The sequence below is a fragment of the Neopsephotus bourkii genome, unplaced genomic scaffold (genome assembly GCF_033783945.1).
Source record: "Neopsephotus bourkii isolate Nb327-2 ecotype Australia unplaced genomic scaffold, CSIRO-AGI_Nbou_v1 NB_1760, whole genome shotgun sequence".
NCBI classification, from domain to species: domain Eukaryota; kingdom Metazoa; phylum Chordata; class Aves; order Psittaciformes; family Psittacidae; genus Neopsephotus; species Neopsephotus bourkii.
Window position 1 is genome coordinate 7,251,703 of NW_026902234.1, and position 14,393 is coordinate 7,266,095.

Here is a 14,393-nt window from a genome sequence, read left to right on the forward strand (position 1 = left end):
AAGCCGCAGCCTTGGCCAGTTCTTTCTCAAGCTCTTTCTTCTAGGTCCCATTGCTGAGGGAGCCAAGGGGGTTGGCTGCAGCTTTTTCTGGCACCTTCACAAAGGGGAATCTCAAAGAGAGACCACTTGACCACAGAGCACTTGCAGCTATTCTGCAAAATGTACTTACAAGCCTTTAGTCTTCAGAGGTATGCTGAGGTCACATGACACATGTAACTATGAATAGCTTTTTGGAGGCGGTATGATGGAATAATTAGCTATAACGAGCAGGGAAACAAAGCTTAATTGGTTTTGATGTCAAGGAAATACAGGATGTAGTCTTTTCCAGGGTACATTTATGTTTTCCCTGAGCAATATTTACCCCCATACTTTACCCATGTTTTGCAGGTGTCTCACTGCCATACCGGAATCCATTGTCCTGAAATGGTCCCCTGAGCTTGTCACCCAGTACGAAGAGTTAGGGCAGGCTGGGAGGCTGGGTGCCTGAAGAGTTATCCTGCTGAAGGAGGGGAGAGGTGAAGCCAGCATGCTGAATTACCTTCTAGAAAAGTGTTGAGAATGACATTATGTCTTACTTCTGCCACTCTCGGGCCAAAGTCTCTTCTTCCTTTTCAGATATATGCCCCAATCCTTTCAGGAAGTTAAGTGCCTAAAATCTGTCTTTGACGAGCAAAATGCTTTCAGTTTTATAACATGGCCAGAGAAGAAGCCAGTGCTCCTATTTCAAACAGTATCCCAGTGATTATAGCATTAGCCCAGGGTAGAGGCACAGGAGTTCAATTCTGTTCTGAGGGGATTTGCAACTATATAGAAGATGAATAAGTAATAAAAACGTATACACCAGCACTATTTTGCTTTGTTGTTTAGTCTTTTTATATTGTTAATAAGCAGTGTATCTAATTGTAAGTCATTTCTTACTGCTGATAGCAGAGAGAACTATTTCAGTAAAAGCTGTTTATTTCACCAAGTTAGTTGCCTTCTTAAACCTGAAAAATGCCCAAGCATCCCATTATTATTGGTTTGAATTATTTATAGCCTGTAGCATTTTACAAGACATTCAAAAAGTAAATGCATCCCATACTTTAAATATTACTAGGTGGTAAAAGATGTATGCATTGCAGTATAGGATTGCTATCATAGCATTTCCCCTGGTGTCACTTGCCACTGAACTTGACTGTGCTGCCACAACAGTGACAATCAGGAATACTGTCATTATGGTCAGTGGGGGAGCTCTTGATTTATTTACATTCATGCAAGCAAAGCCAGAAGCAAGCCTTGGAAAGCGTTAAGGTCATTGCATCTAGTGAGGTGTAGCTGCAGATTTCAAAATGACTGCATGGCTTTGCAAGATAGTGTTTATGAGCTGGCTTTATATTAATAGCAAATATATGTGAAATATTTTCCTCTGAGGTTTACAGCCCCATATTTTCTAGCAGAAAAGCAGGTGTATTGGCTTGGTTGTGAAGCTTTGTTGATATCAAATGCAGGTGGTGATGATTCAGATGTGTAACTAACCGCAGCAAGATTTCAGTGCTAGTTGCTTCCCCTGCCCGTTTGGGTCCTGAGATTTCCAAAGGTAAAGCTGAGCAACGTCTTAAAAATTGTATCTAACCTCAGGCAGCTTTGTTTAAGAATCAGGTATTTACCACCATGACACAGAGACACCAGAAAGCTGGGAGGGAGGCGGTAGGTAGGGAAGGGTAGGAGTAGTGCTGAGACTCATCTACCTGTGCCCTTTCCTCCCAAATCTCTGAGCATCAGCCGTCCCCAGATGAAGCCATCTCTGTCTACACCTAGACCACAAGTGGAAGTAAAGGTGTGCAAGTGGCATTGAGTACACCAAGTTGCTCCCATGTGCCCTGCCTGACCCATGCTGACAGGCTGGTGAGCACCAAGGTCATATCCTACAGCACAGGGCATGCAGCGCTGTGGCTCCCAAAAAGTCTGGAGCTGGGCACACACGCCTGTGACTTTGACCATGTTCTGTGGAAACACATCCATAGGTAATAGAGGAAAATGTCAAATATGTCGATAGTACATCGGGGTGTGATTGAAAGCGTGACAAGTCTTTGATGCTCTTTACCTTGGAGAAGAGTCAGTCTTCAAAAGAAGTGAGTTGGCTGTAGCAGCAAAGACCTTGACACCCAGACAGCAGGGCTGCTGCTTCATCACTCACACACGTCTTTGCAGATTATACTGGGGGTTTCGTAGCTGCTTGTTTTATTTGAGGATTTTTTTTGTTTGTTTGCCTTTTTTTTTTCCCCTTGTACTTCATTAGCGCCAGTGCTTAACACTGGGTACCACGTAATCCAAAAATCCAAACACTCAGGTCGTTAATATCAATATCTCTGCCAGAGGGCTAGTTACATCTCAACCCTTTTTCTTTTCTTTTTTTTCTCCTTTCCTAAAGACATTTTTCACCCAGATCAATGGCTGGTGATTATCCAGTCTAAATCAGGAGCCTATTATGTGAGGTAGAGGAGGTTCTTTTGACTGCTGCTGAAATGTATGTAATAATAATAGCCACAGAGAGGAGTGAAATGTAGCACAAGCATCCTGTGTGTGTCCCTTTAATTAGAAACCATGCAGAGTTTGAAATCCGAGGTGCTTCCAAACATGCGTAGCATTCATTTTAATCATCCCTCAGAGTGCGGGAGGAAGCATCAATTAAATTCAGCCTGAGAGGAACTCCTGGGAGTGGGTGCAGGAAATGAATTTTGTTTTAATAGTATTATGATGATGATGAAGATGATGGTGATGCACAGGGACAGCACTTTGAAAGCATTAACCTGAAAAGACACCCAGGAGCCCCGTAATATGTCAGCGAGCAGCCAAAGTGCCGAAAGATCCTTAAGGCATAACTGTGACCCATATTCTGTAGAAAATCAACTTTCCTCTCCCCAAAGGGGATTCAAGAGAATGACATAAAAGTGTAATTTGCATTATGAAGCCTTGTATCTTCCTTGATGTTTTCCTTGTCTGCTCCAACTGATGTTGCTTCCTAACATCAAACCACACAGAGCTTTGCCCCAGCTGAGGAAGAAGCTGAACTGCTCCTAATGGGAGGCCAGCACTCAGCAAAGGGGACCTTTCCCACCATAGAGGAGATGAGGACTCGTGGCGTCAGAGATGCTCTTTGACCTTTATGGCACAGGGAGGCTGCCTCTGACCGCCCGGCACTTGTCAAAGCCAGGGCTGATTAAAGCCCTTCTGGCAGTCAGCTGGCTAACATGCAGGAAGGTGCCAGTCTGTCCTGTCAGCAGGACTGAGGCGTGAAAGCGATTTCTAATCATCTTTGTGAAGAAAGCGTGTGTCAGTAAATTGTAGCTAATGAGGCGTTTTGGGGTGAGGGAGTGGCACGGGAGGACAAAGCAGAGGCAAGGTACAGGGAGAGAAGGAGTCTGCAGTCCTGCCAAGGAGAGGGCAGGGGTCCCCAGTAAAAAGGTCCTTTTGGGTGGAAAATAACAACTACAGGGCACTTTGGATAAACAGAGCTGGAACGCTGTGATTTAAAAAGCATGGATTTTTAATTTTTAATGGATACCAGATATTTTAATATTCCCAGTTGTGGCAAATGGGGAGGGGGGAAGGATGACAAGCTCTCAAAATTGCTGGCAAATAGGTTGTCACGTTCATTTCTTTAGACAACAAGAGCGTGGAGACCCCTGATGTGCCCTCACTTGAGAAAGTCCCCAACAGTGAAGGGATGAGGAGTCTGCTCACACAGCACAGATGTGGATGAGCTAACTCCTTTCACGCTAACATTCTGAGCCAAGAAAATTTCAACATTAGCATCTCCTAATGCTGGCTATAAAGCTTGTCCCAGTGCAAAAGAAACCTCTGCAATTTCCATGTAACTGTGAGAAAAGAGCCACAGCCGCTTTTGTGTAACAGGATTTGTGTGGGCTGTTGGTAAGGGCATGCTGCTGATAAATAAGGTTCAGTTGTAAATATTCTTTAGTGACATGGGAATTTATCCACCTATTGAAGTTTACAACTGAGCTACCAAGGAAACACGTTCTTTAGCTCCACTGTGTATGCAGCCCACGGTGCATTTATCAAATGCCTGTCAGTTCAGGGAAGGCACAGTTCAGGTAATATAGTACTTATGAAACTGTTAATACCATCTCAGGATGTGCTCATAGTGTATGTTTTTTAAAGCTGCCTTATGAAAACTTTGGACAAGGGGAAAATGGGATTTTTGCAGTTTTATACTGCAGGACTCTGCTCTGTGGTCATATGCAGTGAGGATGACACAACAGAAGGAGGTGCTGCCTAGGCACCACGCTATTTATCATTAAGCATATAGTAAAAGCAGTGCAAGCAAATTGGCCACTGTCTTTTGCAGAAGTGTTAGGATTTTAATAGGAATTTCAGATGTTCCCCTTCATCAGAAATAAGAATTCAGGCTGCCTTCTCATCCTTCACCCATTTGCCCGTCTCAGTTTACAAGCCACCCTGCCACCATCACTGCTAGTCAGGTTCTTTGGTTGGGCACTTTTTAATCTCATTCCCACATCAGAGGGTCTTCACGGTCATTTTTCTTCTACTGCGTGTCCCATACTCCCTGGAAACCACCCCTGTTTTACCCTTCAAACCCTGCAATACACCCACAGAGACCCCTCAGCTCCTCAGCAAGTGCAGGTTTCCATATGAAGGAGTGATCCCAACATGGTCTTTGAACAACCCTATGTCACCTCAGAAAGGTAAATAAAAGATTTCCTGATTTTTTGTATTTTTCTGGGTTGTTTTGCTTGGTTTCTGGAGCCTGTGAGCTGAGGCTGTCAGTGTCTGTCTGGTGTTGTTTCAGCGGCTTGTTGTCTTGATTCTCAATGATCGAAATGATGGGAGAAGCTTTTGTACAACCTTTAAATTTGTATTTGTGTGAAAAAGAGAGGAGAAAGATTCTCCTGGTGTTCGTTTATTTCTTCCAAAAAAAAGTCTCTTCTCCACTGCAAGCAATGCCGGCAAGATTCTCCGGAGTGGGGCTCCCTCTGTTGAGCTCTGGGAGCTTCGCCAGATGGTAAATACAGCCGACTGCTCCATTTTTGGGTCAGCTTCATCTCTAGACCCTTCCTCTACCACTCTCCTCTCCCTGTGGTCCACCTGAGAGAGAAGAATGGCAGTGGAAAAGTCCTGGCAAAGCTGGGTCTGGGAGCTGTGACCTGCCTGGTGTTTGCCAGGAGGGAACCTAGCTCTGATGAGTTGTAGCAGGTCTGGACCATAAAGTCCTTTCTGGGGCGGAGGTGGGAGAGGATTTCTGCTAAGGAAACACTTGAGTCACAAGGCAAGGAGCCAAGAAGAAAGACGTGGAAAAGCTGGAAAGCAAACCGAAGGTACTGGGCTGGGTAGCATAGTTACAAAGGCACCACTGGAAAATGTAGGCTGTCCCATGCTTTGTCAGCTTCCACCAGGAAAGATGAAATGAAGCAGCTACAGTGGAGATTCATTTTATGCAATGCTTTTTAGTATTTTCCCTAAAATGTACTTTTTTTCTTGCCATGACCTACAGCATAAAGTAGTGTGTAAAATTCCAGGGCTGTAAATGCTGCTGAGGTGAAGGAGCCTGTGAAAACATAAGGTTTTCAAAATTGCACAGTGGGCTGACTTTTTACTTGTTTCTTTTACCAAAGAAAAATGAACAAGGACTGGGTTCTGGCAGGCAGCTGGGAAAACCAAGTTGTGATCCTGACCGAAGCGGTGTTATCTGGGGAGTAATCAGTGAGAGATTTAATGTTTATTTAAAGGATTTAAGACACACTTTGAATGGAGAGCACAAGGCAACCTTAAATATATAGCTGCCGTCGTGCCTTGAATATAAGATTTTGTTTTGTGTTTCTCCATAGCCTTGAGGGAGCTGCTCTTTGTTTTATAGCATGCCTCTATTTGTGGCTCTCGACAGGCTAAATGTAGCCAACTTTGCCTTCCCCCCTGAACTGCTCAAGTAGCATCCTGAAGCCCTCACTCAGCACGTCTTCGGTGAACCTTGCCTTGCAAGGCAGGCAGTTGAGGCATATTTTGTCTGGTGTTTTCTGGAGAAGCCACGTTGCATACTTGGGTTAGAAGTCCTCTCAGCTACTGGTTGGGACTTCTTGTAGACCAGCTTCTGCTGTGAAATGTCTGTGTATAGTTTCTGGGCCTTTCACCAGGACCCCTGCAAAGGATTGTAAGTGTAAGATTTAGCCATTAGGATCTAGTGGCTGTTTCTGCTTGAAAAGTGAAGGACAGACAGATTCTCAGAGCATACCTAGGCTTTGTAAAGCTATGGCCAGCACATGAGAGATCAATAACTATTTTCCTTGGTGAAGGCTGCCAGCCATTCAGTTTTGTTTCAGATGAGATTACTTGTAAAATAAAGCTCTGTATTGTGTAGAAATTTTTCTATACATCCACACCGCTTCATCAAGATTAACCGGATTAAAGCAGTATAACTGAAATTAGAATTTGATCCACAGTGCCAGCAGTGTGTTGACATTACCACTTATTAAAGAGTTGAGAGTCTGGAAGCTTTTGGGGTTTGCAGAACATGAGGGGCTTTGTGCTGACACGGTTAAACAGCTGGCTGGTGTTACCCATGGATTCTCTGGGCAGCGATAACTGCTAATTCACTGCTAGAAATCCAATCTGACCCTGAAAATCATGTGTTGTTTAATAGGAGTGCATGTAGTTTGAGAATTCTTCACTTTAAATGACGTGTTGCTAGGAAAAAGAGATCTTTGAATGTGTAAATATTGATAGATACTGAGTGACGGGCTGAAGCAGCGTGAGATGTGCAGAAGGTGTGAAACTATTTTAGCTGTGATTACGAGATCGGATGAGCTCAGCATGGGATGATCTGATGATCTTACATTCAAGTTTTTAAACTTCCTAAGGGAAACAGTGCTGAACTGTAAAACTGAGCTCTTATTCTGGTAAAGCAAAGAATCCCAAACGTACTTATGTGACAAACTTTGTAGTGGAAAGCCTGCTGTTTCTTTCTCAGTTGTGCTGCAAGCACCAACTGCATTTGCCAAGGGAATGTTTGAAACAGTCTTTAATCTTGGTGTGTGCAAAGATGGACCTTATACAGTAAAAGGCAATTTTGCCATATAAACTACAAAATAATGTCAAGAGACGCTCTTCTCTTTAAAGAGCAGTTTGTGCACCCACATCTGAAGAGGATTAACAGCATCCTTTCCTCTTCTGGGGTGGTGAACATCATTGTTTCCTGTTCTTTGGGAGCAATGCAGTTCACTAGAATTATGCCGTACCTGCTCACCTCTGTTTTGTCTCTGCCTGCTGAGAGATTCCCATAGTATCTGATTGCTAATAGCAGGAGTCAGTTCTGGAAGTGGCATATAGTCTCCTGAGCTGTTTCGGCACTTCCTCTCCATGTATAAAAAGGACCACCTCCTGGGAACACATAGAGGTGTTCCCAAGACTTCCTATCACCTCAAAACAGTTTTGGAGAAGCATTTCACACAGGTAGTAGCTGCGCACAGGTCAAGTGAGTGTTGTCTGCACATGTCCTCAGGTATAACAAGGGACTGAAGGCCTCTGCAGCACCATCAGCCAGGATCAGGGCCTCACCATTATGTCCAATTCCCTAGTTAAATAAGACAGTAGAGCTTCAGTTAAGAATTTTTATTTTCATTGTGATTAATTGCTCCTTGCGTGACACTACAAATAAGCATGACACTTTCCAGGGTGTGTAAAGGATTATGTTCAGTTTTCATTCTTCGTGATGCCATTTTTATTGTTGGTTTGACTACTTTTATTCTCAAAGTTGATTTTGAAAAGGTTGTATCTGCAAACTGTGATTTTTCATGCTTTTAACTGATGGTTCTCACAGAGCTGACTAATAGCACATTGCTGGGTTTTGTCTTTGCTGCTTTGTGCAGAATTAGATTCTCTTTGATTAATTTTCCTATTATTAGCTTCTGTGAAAGCAAATGCTGCAGCGTCACCATTGTGATGTCAGGCCAGGTGACCTGGGGGCGATAGTGCTTCTGAATGGCTGTACGGAAGACAAACCATCTTACATGGAAGACAAACCACTTTGTAAGAGTTTTTGCTGTGAGATATAACGGTGATTTATGATCTGTCAGCCTGAAAGTTCCTCTTGAGAACAGAAGCTGCTAAAATCTCCTCAGGACACAGATCTTATGGTGGTATACATTTGTAAAACTGCACTGGCTAAAGCTTGCCCAGCCCCTCGTTTCTTCAGCTCATTGCACATGCAAGTGCTCTCTCTTGCTTCCTAGGGATGACTAAGAAGAGATATGTTTTAAGCACTGCTGTTGATTTAAGCTGAGTTGCTCTTGGAAAATGTTAAATCGAGAGTGACTGTAGCGAGTTGGATGGCAAGGAGAAAGAGGACAATCACAGCCCCTGCTGCCCATCATGTCATGTCCCTTACCAAGCCTACCCTACCATGACTGAGCTACCTGTTGTGCTTACCACTGACTACTCTGAACACCAGATTGCCTTCCACTTTTCCATCCCACAAGGTACAAGCAGTGGTTTCACACTTAGGATTTAAGTTGCTCTCAGCTGATTTGAATGGGTGCTTTTGATGACCGAGATGCCTGGAGCAGCCCATCTCTTCAGCAGTCCTGCTGATGGATGCTCTGCCAGACAACCCCTGTCCTTTCCAACACAGCTGCTGGGATTTCTGCAAAGCTGTTACGGATGGCAGGAAACCATATGCTGAAGTGTTGCCCAGCCTGCTCGTGGGGAGATGCCTACTAGTTGGAAGATGTAAATGCAGTCCCATGTGTTGCCACTGAATCTTTGCTTGTGTAGACTGGGAGATTCAGAGTAATGTGTGATGCTTCAGAGTAATGAAGCCAAAAATTAACAATATGTGTTTTAATTATTATTTATGCTATAGGAATAGTTTGTGTATAATTATGGTTTACAGCTGAGATGTGCATGCTTTTAATTATGCTTTCCTTTCTGTGTCTTTTCTTCTTTATTGACTTTTGATTTGCTTTGGATGTTTACACTTGATAGTACTTCATGAAGGAGATAAGTGTGTATTCGCTCATTCAGAGGAACAGACTCTTCAGATATGTATTTGGAGAGTGGGGGATATGAAGACGTTGGAGAAATTTGAAGAACTGCAACAAGCAACTTGCCAGTGTGTTTTGCTAAAATCACTGAAATACAGTCTAAAAAAAACCCATAAATTATTCTTCCTAGTAGTGCTCTTATCAGGCTGCTCCAGCAGTGTGTTCTGAGGCTGTTTGACTTTCTCCATTCCCGCTTCACCTCTGGCTCTGACTATGAACAAGACCCATGAAGTGGAAGGAAGGAGTTCAACCCCTGAAACAGGGGTCAGCCGAGGGCAGCATCACACCTGCCTCTCTCAGGGAATCCCCCCTTGCAACAAAGAGGCTGAGGTTTCCCTTCTTTACACAGCTTGAGCTTCAGGAGGCAAGAGCTTCAGCAAGGGAAATTACCCTTCAGCATTAACATGGCTTTCACACAGCAGAAAACCAATCTTTTGCTCTGCTATTACAGAGACAAGTTGTAGCTGGAGCCTCAGGAGATTTCTTAGGTTTCAGGAATCTGAACATAAGCTTGGTTTGATAGAAGGGTTGGTAGATAGAAGGCTTTTCTGTCTGGGTTTAGTAGCTGCAGGCCTTGTCCCCATGTGTTTTATTTATTTCTTATATAATGCAATATATTGATGTCAAGGAATAGACTTGGACTTTTCTCCTGTGTGTTTGTGAGCCAGCAAATACGGCCAGACTCTGATGATTTTGCACGTGGGGCTCTCATGCTCTCTTGGGTGAACACCCTCCATAGCTCATACAGACACAAACTGAAGGCATAATTATCTTAGATATCCAGGCTCTGTCTGCTCTCGCAGGAAAAATTGGTTGCTTGGGGAAGCTTTTCTTTTCCTTTCCCAAATAGCGTAAAGTAGGAAAAGCAAGGGGTTTAGGTACCCACACAGTACTCTGGGCAAGCATTAGGCCCTTTTCTAAATAGCGACCTCCTTCGAGTATCACATGCAGAAGCTGGCTTTGGCCCATGCTGGAGCTTGAGTTGCTTTCAAGCATATTGCGAAAATGCCTCTTTTCCCTAACTTTTGAAAACTTGAGGCCTAAGTATGTTTGGGCTGGGCTTTCTTCCCCTCCTTTTGTTTTTCAGGATATGTAATGAAAAATTTGCCAGCTTTGCCACTTAATTGCTTCACGGCTGTTGTTTGTCAATTTGCCAGCAGGTTTCTGCTTAACTACTGCCATTTGACATTGCTGAAACACAAATGCAGAATGATTGAGTTGCCAACCTGTTACTGAGTCTTTTGCGGGGAGGGGGGGTTCAGCATATTGAGGCTTCAGGCTTTTATGTCAGTATTAGTTGCTGAAATCGAAAAGAAACCTTTGGCAGTATTCAGCATTGTGCCAACACACATTTGCTGGCAGGAAAATGAAACTGGCCATTGCCATTGACTGTGACTTCATCCCTTCCTTCCTTTCTTTCTTACATTCTTTATTTCTGTACACACCCATGTGGAGTTTTGGAATCTAATACACATCACAGCTGAGTTCCAGTTAACCTAACAATAAATCAACAGGGAAAATTGATTTCTTGATACAGTCAGATGTGGAGGCTGTTTAGTTTTACAGCCGCCTGCATTATGTCCAACCAGATTTCATGACAGCTGGGGAGGGAGGTGATGGCAGCGTCCCTCAGAGCAGGAGCTCAGGTCAAGAGCTGGCTTGGAGGGCGGTAGTGGGATGGTGGTCTCTGCTGAGCTCCTGTTGGGGCAGTCAGGCTGCCCTGGGTTTGGTCCTGAGTGCAAGGTGGCCATTGTGGAGCTGGTCACCCTGGGGAGAGGAGGAGCACGATGCTGCTGGGGCCAGGCTGGGAAAGGAAGTTTTGCTCCTGGGACATATCTTTGCAGAAGACTCCAGGATGGGGCCCAAGGATGAGAAGGGGCTTTGGCTGAGGAGCAGGGGGTGAAGTGGATGGCAGGGGTGGTGTAGTGGCTCAGAGGTGCTGCAGTGGTTCCCCTGGCACAGGAGTGGCAGAGGAGGGGTAAGGAGGGTTTGCTTTGCTGAAGCAGGGAGCAAAAGGAAGGCGTAAGCACTCCTGCAGTTACTGGAGGGACATCTCTATGTGCTTATCACTGCCATCCACCAAAACCATTGCCTGCCTCCGCTTTTCTTTAGCCTCATCTCTCAGGTGACGCTAAGCAGCCTGTTTTAGATTAGAAGATTTTGTAAGGACATTCTGGGCATGCTGAAGATAATGATGTCTGATTGGAATGCTGTTATGTGGAAGAAATTGCTGAGGGGAAGTAGGATAGTGCAGGGGTGGGGGGGGAGATTTTGAACAGAAAATGGAAAGGGCATGCTCCCCAGAAGGTCTTGGGGTTTTCACGTGAGTTGAGATCAGTCCTGGGTGATTCCCTTAGAACTGGGGAGTCAAGTGAAGAAAAAAGGGGTGATTAGGCCAGAACTGCACTGCACAACTATTTGGCAAAAAGCAAGATAATCACAGGATCATAAGAATTACTTCACTTTATGGGGAGTAACATTACAATTAACAAAGAGCAGCAGTGATCAGTTTTCTTACATTACTTAATGCTCCCTCCCTTCAGGTGCAGATTTTTCTGAATCTGATTTGCTTCTCACTTATGGATTAAACAAAAGCGAGAACAATGTTTGGAAACTTTCCGAAATGTGCTTCCTAGGGCCCAGGTTTCATTAATATGCTCTGACCACTGCAAGTCTGCTGGAAGCTGGACCTTTTGGCCAGAAAATATCAGCAAGAAAACTTCAAGAGTTTATTTTGTGAGATTTTTGTAATTGTGATGTCGAGTTTCTCTCTTTGGTTGATTGGAATAGATATTTAGAGCTTTAGAATGGGAAAAGTAGCTTTATTTGTAAAGGGTTAGAGGACTCTGTTACCTCTGCCTCGACCACAGTAAATGAAAGCTTTACCTGGAATGCTTGTATGAAAATGTGTACTTCTGGCCTTACAGAAAGGCTGGGAAATGCCTCAATTACAGTGGATTTTCAATAAGAGGGTGTCTTTTCCTCTAAACAACATGTTCGCTTTTAAAAATGCTTCTACAGACTTTTTAGTTGAAGAGCTGTGGCTCAGAATTAGAAAAGCTGAGGCTGATAATTGAAACACTTCATTTTGGAAGCACCTTCCCACTGGCAGTTATAGTTTAAACACCTCATGCTCAGATCTTCTCTGTGTAGGACAGTTCCCAGTAACTAAGCCCATTAAGAGAATAGGAACACAAACATCTAAACTGCAAATTCCCTGGGGTGCCACACTAGGGTCTCCAAATAAAGCAATGCAAGATTTCAAACAAAAATTTGTGTCCTGCAGCTAGTCTGCATTTTCATCAGGTGCAAGTATAAAGAGGCACCTGAGCCACCTTCTAGCCAGCTCAATTAATTAGTAATAAAATCCCAGCATGTGTTGCATAAGAATTTCATTGATGATGTGTGAGACTGAATAAAATACCATTTCTTTTTCTGTAGCTCTGGGGCTGTTGACTCTTTACACAGTAAAATGAGACTTGGGAAGAGAAAGTGGTTAAAAAGTAAAGAAAGTGGTCTGACCTTGAACTGCTACAGAGATCTTGGGAATAGTAAGGCCTGTTCTAGGGTAAGTGATACAGCTTGCTTGCCAGGCATGTGTCTGGATCAGCAGTGGTTCAATGCGCACCTGGCAGAAGTCTTACTCGGAGTTTGATAGATTGTCTTCTCTCAGCATGAGTTAAAGTAATTAATCTTTTATTTCCAAATTACTACAAGTCTTTCAGCTTTTTCCTATTTTTTTTCTTTCTAGTTTCAAATAGGTAATGCAGTAATGCAATCTATGCCTTACCTAAGGAGACTGTTTCATCTTTAAAATGCCAGGCAGAGGAGCAAAGCTTTGGTGTCAAGGGAAATAACCATCCTGGCAGAGAGAAAAATGTCAGTAGGATGCTGCCACTGGTTTGGCAGAGGCTCTTTGGGTCGTGCTTTGTTAGTTGGCTGTTGATTTTCTGTTTTGCTTTTACGCTTCTCTTTGTTACGTGTGAAGGTGCTTCCAAAAGACTGGTCTTTGTCTGGGTACCTTCCTTCAGATACAGCCAAATCCAACAGAATGCAGAGAAAAAAGAGGAACTGTAAATTGCTAATGAGAAAACCAAGGGCCGGGGACACATCTGAATGACATTAAATCCCCATCCAGACAACACAGCTCTGTAGAGCTGTGGCTGTTTGACTGCCTCCTTCACTCTGTGGCATAGGCAAGAAGATCTCTTGCACATGCTTTCCAAGGCCTGCACAGCTACTAAAGCCATTCCTAATAAAATGAGTAAGTTAATGCCTGTGTATGAAGGTGCACTCAAGAAGCTAACTTATGGTACAGCATGGTATCTGCCTGCCACAGTGACCATCAGGCAACCTGAGGCAGCCAGAGGCCACAGGCTGGTGCTTCTCCTCCTCCTGCTGAAAGATGCAAGTGTAAGAGCATAAACCCTGCCCTACCAGAGCGAGTCAATTTAGTGCACCCACTGGGGTCAGAAGATGTTCTGCTTCTTACTTTAACAAATACTATCTCATTTTCTGGCTGTGGTAGGGAAATTGAGTGTTTCCACTCTCTCCCTCCAGAAAGCATTTGAGTGCTATTCTTGTGCAGAGGAAATGTCATCCAGAAATGCAGATATAAGAAATACCAGGGGGAATATCAGGGTGCTTTATTAAACATAGCCTTACTTTTTCATTGTCCCTATAGGACACCCCACTGACAACCAGTGTACAGAGCAGGGAACAAACTGCTCAGAGGCATATATATGCTACAGAAAACTCTGTCATTTTTATAAATACACCTCTAAAAAAATGCTCTTATGAAAGGTTGACTTTGCAGAACCCCTTTTACATCTCCTGTGATATGTGCTGATACATATTTGCACTGACACTTGGAAGCTGACTCTTAGCTCAAGCTAAATAACATAAAAAATGGCATAAGATACTGCAATGATACACCTGTTCTTCCCCATTAGGGAATAAATTGCTGTTATAGGACCGAAGCAGCAGGCAGCTGTCTCCAACACAGTTAACCCTACTCTGTGGGATTCTGCAAGAAGGGAAGCATATACCCAGAGAGGGCCGCGTAAACTGTTTCTTCCTGCAAGAAATCATCCATGTGATTGATAATCTTGCACCAGGCCAAGGTGAAATCTGGGAAGAAGTCTTCACAGTCAAGTTTCCATCAAATAGATTTCTCTTTTCTATTACACCAAACATTGACTTTTTAGGGTTTGTGCTCTTGTGCTGTGATTTTATTTTTTCTTAAGTTTGTTTCTTCCCTTTAATGAGAGTGAAAGCTTCAGAGCTCTTTTTAGCTCTAAAAGAAGGATTTGAAGCATTCTGCCCATTCCGATTTTCCAC

General features: G+C 43.7%; 1 protein-coding gene across 1 annotated transcript in view; it reads left to right on the forward strand.

The window, feature by feature from the left end:
- The window catches only part of SH3RF3 (SH3 domain containing ring finger 3), a 247,016-nt gene that overhangs the window by 140,325 nt on the left and 92,298 nt on the right, over nucleotides 1–14,393 (forward strand). The window lies entirely within an intron of this gene.